This window comes from Dama dama, chromosome 29, assembly GCF_033118175.1.
Source record: "Dama dama isolate Ldn47 chromosome 29, ASM3311817v1, whole genome shotgun sequence".
Taxonomy (NCBI): domain Eukaryota; kingdom Metazoa; phylum Chordata; class Mammalia; order Artiodactyla; family Cervidae; genus Dama; species Dama dama.
This window is the reverse complement of record NC_083709.1, coordinates 12,378,049-12,387,987: the sequence shown is the minus strand read 5'-3', so window position 1 is coordinate 12,387,987 and position 9,939 is coordinate 12,378,049. Positions and strand designations below refer to the sequence as shown.

At 40.5% G+C, this 9,939-nt stretch overlaps 1 non-coding gene across 1 annotated transcript; it reads left to right on the top strand.

Annotated features, from left to right (window-relative positions):
* The first annotated feature begins 391 nt into the window (after nt 1–391).
* On the top strand, nt 392–516 carry LOC133049013 (small nucleolar RNA SNORA11). The gene has a single exon (XR_009691178.1). It is a non-coding gene; the product is annotated as a small nucleolar RNA SNORA11 (small nucleolar RNA).
* Nucleotides 517–9,939: the final 9,423 nt, after the last annotated feature.

The window sequence follows — 9,939 nt, the reverse complement described above, 5'->3', positions numbered from 1 at the left end:
GTATATGGAGGTAAACAGCAGAAGAAACAGTTAAAAGGTTTGAAAGTGGATGACTTGGGAAAGCAAAAAAGTAGAGCAAAGAAATGCTGCTTTTATTTATATGTCTTCTAGAGCTACTTGATGTTTTAAACTTTTCACAGTAGTTACAAAATACAGATTCACATTTAACATATGTCTGCATATAAAAAGTACCTACTAATTTTAGGAAATCTATAAAACTAAAAGAACATAAAAATAATCTATAGCTTTGATACCCCCATCAGAGATAATTATTTTTAGCATTTTAGTATGGATTGCCTCGGGTTTTTTTCCTTTGGTTACTGTCTTTCACAAATTTTAATTGTTCTGTATAAGGAATTTTCATTCAGTTAATATTATATTAATACTATGCTGGGTGTGCTCAGAGCAAGGCCCTGAAGAAGTGGCTTGTCTGCTTACAACATACCAGACAGGAATCTGTATTCATTGTACCAAAGGGCACAAAAGGTGTGGCCTTCCTACAAATACCCATCATGTGTCCCCCGACCCCTTCACATGGCTGCTGGGCAAGACAGTGGGACAGGGCTCGGTATTGGAAGAAAATCTGCAGTATTTGGTTGGGGTCCTTGTCACCTAGAGCCTGTCTGGTCCATGTGTGGGTGGGCCATAAGTGGTCTAAGAAAGGCTTTGAACCTCTCTTTTCAAGGAGAAAGAACAAAAAAGAAAAATAGATTCCAACTATGGCATTCTGGAAAATGCAAAACTATGGAGACAATAAAAAGATCAGTGATGGCCAGGAGTCTGCGGGGAGATGAACACAGAAAGCACAGAAGTTATTTCTATTAGCAGTGAAAATACTTTGAATAGCATTATAATAAGGGATATACATCATTATGGTGCTTTGGTTTAGTGGTGGTTTAGTTGCTAAGTCGTGTCTGACTCTTGCAACCCTGTGGACTGTAGCCCACCAGGCTCCTCTGTCCATGGGATTTTCCTGGCAAGAATACTGGAGTAGTTTTGTCCAAATCCATACTAGCTGCAGCACTACTCACTTTATTAAAGTAAACCCTAAGATGAACTGGGGACCTTGGTGATTATGGTGTGTCGGCGTAGTTCATCCTTGGTTTGGTTTGGTTTTGTTTTTCATTTATTTTTATTAGTTGGAGGCTAATTACTTTATAATATTGTAGTGGTTTTTGCCATACACTGACATGAATCAGCCGTGGATTTACATGTGTTCCCCATCCTGAAACCCCATCCCACCTCCCTCCCCATCCCATCCCTCTGGGTTATCCCCGTGCATCAGCCCAGAGCACTTGTCTCATGCATCCAACCTGGACTGGTGATCTGTTTCACACTTGATAATATACATGTTTCGATGCTCTTCTCTCAGATCATCCCACCCTCGCCTTCTCCCACAGAGTCCAAAAGTCTGTTCTATACATCTGTGTCTCTTTTTCTGTCCTGCATATAGGGTTATCATTACCATCTCTTTAAATTCTATATATATACGTTAGTATACTGTATTGGTGTTAACGTACCACTCTGTTGATAATGGCCATGCATGTGAGGGGAGGGGGTCTATGGGGAATTTCTGTAGCTTTCTGTCAATGTGTTGTAAACCTAAAACATTTTTTTTTAAAGGTCTCAAAAAAAATTAACTCCCAGGGTAGATGTTTTGGTAAAACTTTTGTTTCACCTTTATATATGTGTATATGTTTGTTAGACTGTGATATAAAATGTATTTTTCAGAATAAAAAGCTTGCAGGCCACTGTAATTAAATTATACTGGCAAATAAAAATACAAATTAACCTCAAGACATTATAAGCATTTTATGACATTTTTACTTTATTTTGTTGATAAAATTATTTTGTTGGTAAAATATTTTATTATAACTTTTATAATGTTTAACAATTCTCTTCTTTTTGTATTTTTACAGAAATCTCCATTCTTCTCTATTATAAATAATGCTGCAACACATATCTATGAACATAAAATATTATTCTACATAGTTTTAATGTGCAGATACCCACTGAGTCTCATCCCTAAATTATCAATTTGCAGGGACTTTCACACCTGAAATCATTTTGACAAAATTCCCCAATAAAGCAATCTGCAGGCACTGTAGGCTCATTCTGATGAGACGCTCCCTATGTAAATGATTTTCCAGTTCTTTGGTTTTAGGAGTTTTGCCATCTTCCCCCTGGAACTTTTCACTTTCCAGGAGAACTTCAGGTTTTCCCCAATGAGCACTAAAACAAATAAGTCATTCAATTTTTGTGCTGCATTTGCTTCTTCCGTCATTGAATTCATTTCAATCTCTCTCCAGGGGCTTATAATCTTCCTTCCTTGTCTTCTTGATTCACATATATTTAGGAAACTCTCCATTTTTCTTCCCCAAACATGCATCCTTCTTGCAGGTCTTATGATTTATTTAATTATATGTGCCTTTGCCCTACATTTGTAATGTTGATTTAGATTTCTTATCCTTATGCCTTTATATTTTGGACAACCTTATGTTTTTCTTATTCAACATTTTTGACTAACACTTATTAAAGATACCAATGATGTTTCACTCCCCATGAGTTAAGAACCACCATACATTGCATCCCCACTGGATGCCAGGAATCTGTCCATTGTGTCAACCACAATACCTCATTTTTCTTTACTACAACTTGTAAATTATGGATTAGTGGAATTTCACTTTTACTTGAAAGGAAATAAACACCAGTTGTAAGACAACTGGACCCATGAGAGCTTCCCATTCTACTCCCTGGAAAATAGAAACAGGAGAACGAGCAATTGGTCTTGTCTGTTGGTTTATTTTAAACAACTATATTGAGTCAATCCAAAGAAATGCCAGTATAGTTGACATTTTCTTTTCTGTTATTATTGTCACTGTTTAGTTGCTAAGTCATGTCTGACTGTTTGTGACCCCATGGACTGTAGCCTGCCAGGCTCTTCCATCTATTGAGTTTCCCAGGCAAGAACACTGGAGAGGGTTGCCCTTTCCTCCTCCAGGGAATCTTCCCCACCCAGGGATTGAAACTGTGCCTCCTACATTGGCAGGCGGGCTCTTTACCACTGAGCCACCCGGGAAACTCATCTTCCTTTCTACTCTCTGCTTAAATGATTACTTTTTTCAACTGATTTTCACATTGCCTTTATTAAATCTTGGTAAGGGTTAATTAGCAACACTTTGAAAATCAAATGCTGGCTGCTTGACTCTAAATACCTAGCATTCAAAATATATGGTGGAACTTGGGGAAAAAAATATTAATAGATTGTGTAAGTCTATCTCCACTATTGGGGGAAACTATTTAAAAAGCAATATCTAGCTAAACACTATTGTTTTTGTACAGAATAACTCATTTATACCTAAAATTTGCATTTGCTACTTCTATTATTTTAAATTATTTCATGTATTCTATTGTTTGATATCAGCAAGTGTGTAAAGACTTGAATGATTAAGCTTCCTGATGTGTTCATCTAATGCAAGATTTCTCATGCCAGTGGTAATTCCTTCACTTTCTTCTCCTTCACTGATGAGAAGAAACAGTTCTGAGCAGGATGTTCCAGAGATTTCTTCCAACAGCAACACTTTGTACTCTTTCTTTTCTTCATATGGGACTTAATCCCGGCCTTTGTCTTGTTTGATCTACATCATCTGTGGAAACCCTGCCTCAAATGGGTTATCATTAAATCCTTCAATCTCATTGTCTGTATTCACGAGTTAAGCAGTTTTCAGGCTTACACTATACATGCCCAAACCATAATGTTTCCTTTTCATTCCTGCATTTTTGCTGGAACCTGTATGTTTGTGTCTATGTCATGGGTTTTTGTTTCCCTTTTCATTTTCTTGCTCTGGGCTGTATTTTGTGGCATCACACCTTGAACTTATTTTTCTGCACTTCCTTATGTTCACAGTCTGTATCTATCTGCTCTTTGACAGCAACCCTTCTTTCCAGGCTTTTGGCATCAAAATATGCTTTCTTCTCCCCACCCTGGCCATTGTCTCAACTACAGGCATATCTTTTGACTGTGTGGATCACCACAAACTGTGGGAAATTCTTAAAGACATGGGAATACCAGACCACCTGACCTGCCTCTTGAGAAATCTGTATGCAGGTCAGGAAGCAACAGTTAGAACTGGACATGGAACAACAGACTGGTTCCAAATAGGAAAAGGAGTACGTCAAGGCTGTATATTGTCATCCTGCTTGTTTAACTTACATGCAGAGTACATCATGAGAAATGCTGGGCTGGATGAAGCACAAGCTGGAATCAAGATTGCTGGGAGAAATATCAATGACCTCAGATATGCAGATGACACCACCCTTATGGCAAGAAGTGAAGAGGAACTACAAAGCCTCTTGATGAAAGTGAAAGAGGAAAGTGAAAAAATTGGCTTAAAGCTCAACATTCAGAAAACTAAGATCATGGCATCTGGTCCCATCACTTCATGGCAAATAGATGGAGAAACAGTGACAGACTTTATTTTTTTGGGGGGTGGGGCTCCAAAATCATTGCAGATGGTGATTGCAGCCATGAAATTAAAAGATGCTGACTCCTTGGAAGAAAAGGTATGACTAACCTAGATAGCATATTAAAAAGCAGAGGCATTACTTTGCCAACAAAGGTCTGTCCAGTCAAGGTTATTGCTTTTCCAGTAGTTATATATATATATATATATATATATATATATATATATATATATATATATGTGAGAGTTGGGCTATAAAGAAAGCAGAGCATCAAAGAATTGATGCCTTTGAACTGCGGTGTTGGAGAGTACTCTTGAGAGTCTCTTGGCCAGCAAGGAGATCCAACCAGTCCATCCTAAAGGAAATCGGTCCTGAATATTGATTGGAAGGACTGATGCTGAAACTGAAACACCAATACTTTGGCCATCTGAAGTGAAGAACTTACTCTTTGGAAAAGACTCTGATGCTGGGAAAGATTGAAGGAGGGAGGAGAAGGGGATGACAGAGGATGAGATGCCTGGATGGCATCACTGACTCAATGGACATGAGTCTGAGTGAACTCCGGGAGTTGGTGATGAACAGGCTGGCTTGGCATAGTGCGGTCCATGGGGTCACAAAGAGTCGGACACGACTGAGTGACTGAACTGAACTGAGGATCTCAGTAACAATGTATGATTCTGATTCCAATTCTAATAACCAGTATGGATTTTCCCCACACCAGCAATTCCCTGCCTGAGTGTCCTGCACCTGACTCAATTCTGATGGAGACAGCATCAGACCCCATGAGTAAGGACTCAGTCCTAAAAGACTGCCCCCACTTCTGACGCCAGTCTCAAATCCACGTTGTCACCAGTGTTTCTGACCAATCTGCTATAGGTCAGAGCTTCCAATGACCTTCTCCTTGGGCTCGATTACTTTGCTAGTGTGGCCCAGAAAACTCGGAGAAAGATTTTACCTACTAGACTATCAGTATATTATAATAAGATATAACACAGAAATAGCCAGATGGAAGAGATGTACAGGGCTGGTTACAGGGAAAGGACACAAAGCTCCCATGCCCTCTCTGAGCCCCCCGCTCCTTGACTCCCTCCGTGTTCACCAACCTAGAAGCTCAAACAGTCTGGTCCTTCTGGATTTCACAGAGGCTTCATTAAATAGGCATGGTTGATCACAGCATCAGCCATCGGTCCCCCATTCAACCTCCAGCCCCTCTCCCCTCCCTGCAGGAGGTTGGTTCCCTCCCTCCTCAGGTGCTTCCAAAAGCCACCTCATTAACATAATGAAAGACACCTGTATCACTCTCGTCACTTAGGAAATTCCAAGGTTGGTAGGTGTTCTATGCCAGAAATAGGGCCAAAGACCAAATATGCATTTCTTATGATGAAGACAATATTACACAACCTCATCTGTTTCTTCCAGCTGGGAATAGTTCAGATTTTCTTTTTTTAGGTGACTCTCTAACTTGATATGTTGAACACACTCTTGCATATACAACTAAAAAGTCCAAGCTCAATTTCATCACATTATATGAGCACCAAAATTATACATGTTCTCAGTCCACGCTTGCCAGTTTTGCTAAATGTCACACACAGCACTTGCATGAGGTCCGGCTGTCTGAGAAGACCTCAGCTGTGTGGAGGTGAGGGGTGAGGGCGCAGCAGGGGCTGGGCAGAGCCTCAAACCAGAGTCCTGTAGAAGGGAAGGGGAAGGAGGAAGAATTAGGTGAGAAGCATCTCAGACTACAAGCTCCATCTAGAGAACATTTGCCCAGACCATTGGGGATATGGTCACCCACTAGAGGACCGTGCATCACCAGGACAGGGTGACACCAGACTCTCTACTGTGCTCAGGTGACAGCCAGCCACACCCTGCGAGAATGGTGGCCTGGGTGACCGCAGCTGGGCTGGCAGCCCACAGCACTCTCTGCTGCAGATGATGTCAGTGGGGACATGACAAGATTCTCATCATCACCACTGCCACCATTTCCTGGCACGTCACTAGACATTAGTCTCTGCCTTGACTCTGGCTTCTTGGCATCCTCACTGCAGTTCTCTTTGTTCCCGCCTCTCAGAGCAACCTGGGGCATGTCTCAGGCTGCCGTCAATCTTTGGGTGACTGGCACACTGTCCTAGGATGAGAGGGCACGGCTGGGAGGGCAGCACATGGGAGAGTGGCCACTTCCTGCAGTTTATCGTTACATCCTAGGCGTGGCACTGGCTTTTCTCTGAGTTCTCCCAATGCAGAAGAAAGCAGTATGTAACATACAATAGATGTTTGCTAAGCAGGTGTTAATTTACGTGAGAGAATTACAACACAGTAACTTACAACCTACAGTACACGTGGCTGTTCTCAGCTCAAAGGATCTAGCAGGTCCTCTACATAAGTGAAAATGTCAACTGCAAATAAAGAGAGTTTTTATTTCTTCTTTCCCAATCCATCTTCTAATATTTCCTTTTTCTTGTCATCACTTTAGCTAGAACTTTCAATACTACATTAAAAATAAATGGTGAGAGGGAACACCCATGCTTTGTTTCAGACCTACATGAGAAAGTGTCAAGTGCCTCCATACTTTCACATCACTGTCTTCCCCTGCAATCTGCAGCCTGTCCCTCTGTTAAAGGACCAGCTCAACCCAATCAGTGCCCTAAAGGAGAGCTGATCCTCAGAATCAGGTCTCAACAACTGAGAACAAAGTGTGGTCCCTGCCTTAGGCTCTGGATATGCTAATTATGGGACCATAGGTAATAGAAACTTAGCGTTCCCCCCCACCCCGCCCAAGGCATTCAGGACACGTGCACTCTTACCTAGTAGCCCCAAAAGCACAGTAACATCAGAATGTAATATTCCAACATCAGTACACCCCACAATGTCTTGGTTACTGACCTACATAGAATGTTGTGCAGGTCATTCCTAGAACAAACAGGCAGAACCTCAATATAAGTACAATCCCTTTACTTCTGGACACCGCTTCACAGCTCCTGCCATGGAGTCTTCCTATAAGAAGAACCTAGCAAGCCCCTCTACAGAGAAAAGTACAGTCTAAATCCACATGAAGAAAGACACACTCCTCTCTCATGAGCAGAAGAGCCTGTGGAGATGGAGTACTGTCTCAAAAATACCTGACTCTGTAGAATCCCCAGTGCTACATTTCCCTTCCTAGTCAGAAACCTCTTCATTAAAGCTAATAATTCAAAATGCCCCCCAAAGAACCATAAGATGTTACCTGGCATCGATAAAGGATCTTTCTCAATAGTTACTATAAACAGTGAAACAGAAAGTCCAATGGGGATATTTAAGTTTTTATCTCAGAGACTGAAAGCATTTATAGCTTTAAAGTGACATCTTTTCCCAGCCAACTACCAGTTCTATAGAAATTCACAAAAAGTCTGAACTTTTTACATATAAAATTACACATATAAATCCAACATCTTTAAAGTACCAAATATACCATGTTTTGGTCTGTAAACCATGTGAACTATGTATGAAATCTCCTCACCTTTACGATATCACATCTTAAATCTTTCAGGAATGTGCAAAGTAGTCTTTGTAGAAGAATCTCAAAGCAATTCAACCCCAAATCTAATTATTCTACTTCTAAAGGAGTTATTTACACTTAATAACCTCAGGTATTAGGAAAGCCCTGCTCTTATTTAGCCATGGATGTTTCCCACTGGGCTTACTGGAAACTCATGTTTCCTGAATTGGCAGGCAGATTCTTTGCCACTGAGCCTCCTGGGAAGCCTTCTCTTCCTTTCAATCACTTCTCATATTATATGATGTGGGATATTTTAAAGAGTATTTTTATTGGTTAGCAAAAAAAATTTAGATTTTTCCATTATCTACTACATTTAGAGCCTTAGGGACATCCTTAAGCCTGATTTTCACATCTTTAATACAGAGCTATGAAGAGACAAGTATCCACTTCTGTTCATTTAATTATGAAGTTTAATGGAGATTATGCTTCTAAATCACACAGCACATAATATTACTTGGCACATAATATTAGTTATTGTTATTGCCTTGTGAACTTTCATGTGCATGGTACTCACTTCTTATCTTTATTAAAATAAAGTATTTAATTTTGAGCAAATTAGCAGGTGATTTGACAGGCACTATTTTCCTTTTGTTATTGCTTTCCTGCCAAGAAGCGATTGTCTTCTGATTTCATGGCTGTAGTCACTGCCCGCAGTGATTTTGGAGCCCAAGAAGAGGAAATCTGTCACTGCTTCCACCTTTTCCCCTTCTATTTGCCATGCACTAATGGGGGCAGATGCCATGATCTTAGTTTTTTTGGTATTTAGTCTTAAGCCAGTTCTTTAACTCTCCTGTGAAAGAGAGTGATGACAAATGTTAAGATGACAAACCTACACAGTGTGCTGAAAAGCAGAGACATTACTCTGCCAACAAAGGTCCGAATAGTCAAGGCTATGGTCTTCCTGGTGGTCACATACAGTTGTGAAAGCTGGACAGTAAAGAATGCCAAAGAATTGATGCATTCAAACTGTGGTGCTGGAGAAGATTCCTGAAAGTCCCTTAGACAGCAAGGATATCAAACCCGTCAATCTTAAGGGAAATCAACCCTGAATATTCACTGGAAGGACTGAGGCTGAAGCTGCATTATTTTGGCCATCTGATATGAATAGACGACTCATTGGAAAAGTCCCTGATTCTGGGAAAGATTGAGGGCAGAAGGAGAAGAGGGCTTCAGAAGATGAGATGGCTGGACAGCATCATGGATGCAGTGAACATGAACTTGGGCAAACTCTGGGAGATGGTGAGGGACAGGGAGGCCTGGTGTGCTGCATTCTGAGGTCACAAAGAGTTGGACATGATTGAGCAACTGAACCACAACAACAACAATTTCCCTTTTAACATCACTGAAATACACATGCATTGTCAACAACTGTACATCATGTCCAAGCTAAGGTCAGCATTTTTTCTCCAGAGAGGGTACTTAGGCCTTTCTTTCAATAACAATTATTGCTAACTGTATACCAGTGATTAATTAATAAGTCAATGTAGAAGGTGAGAAACACAATCACCAGGGGGTAAAGACTCAACTTGTGACCACTGATGCTCATCAGGCAGAAAGGTGTACAGACATGTAAACCAACAGTTTTAAGGGTCATGCATGTTATATGTGTGATAAGAGCTATAAAGGAAAGATGTAAAATGTGTTACCAAAAGAGAGTTAATTACCAAACAGTTTCCTCAGGAAGATGTCCTACTGAAGAGGCATTCCATAGGAATTCTAACTGTTCATCCATCCATCTATTCATTTACTCACTAAATCTTTATTCAGTGGTTTCTGTTTTCCAGGAACTGTTCTTTTTCTAGCCAGGGTTGCAAACAATACAGTGATAAAGATATGATCCTTGTCCTGAGAGAGAACACTATCTAATAGAAGAGAAAATCAGATTAACCATTTCAACCATGGTGGTTAAAGTCAAGAAGCCTAGGATGTTAAGAGAACAT